Raw genomic sequence first — 513 nt, forward strand, 5'->3', positions numbered from 1 at the left:
TGTCCACGTCAGCCACCCAAGAAGCCACGTGTGACGGATGACCACAGCTTCCCACTGTCCCCCCTCGCCACGCAGGAACACAGGAGCTCTTTCGATTTGTATCGCTTTTTGTGCCTAGAGGAACTTTGTTGGTATTCGCTAAAAAAAATACATTTGTCGATAGAGGAAGGATCTGAGCAATTGGTTCAGGTTTGTGTATTGTTTAGAATGCATTAACGATAGTTATGTATTTATAACTAGCACTTACGATACACAGTAATCTTCTCGAGTATGAAGTAACTTGATTATCATTATCTACAGTGACTATGTTTAATAATCACGTAACATTATTGTACTCTGTTCTATTACTGTTCTATAATATATGCATTCATAAACAGAAGTAATCAAGCCATCGCCATAATGAACTCAGAAGGTTTCCCGAGGATCCACCTGGGACGTGATGACCAGAGTAATCCGTTATAATCATAAAGGTCTGAGGTCTTCCAACTTCTGGGTAATTGGTAGTTGTACTTG

The sequence above is a fragment of the Penaeus monodon genome, chromosome 25 (genome assembly GCF_015228065.2).
Source record: "Penaeus monodon isolate SGIC_2016 chromosome 25, NSTDA_Pmon_1, whole genome shotgun sequence".
NCBI lineage: Eukaryota > Metazoa > Arthropoda > Malacostraca > Decapoda > Penaeidae > Penaeus > Penaeus monodon.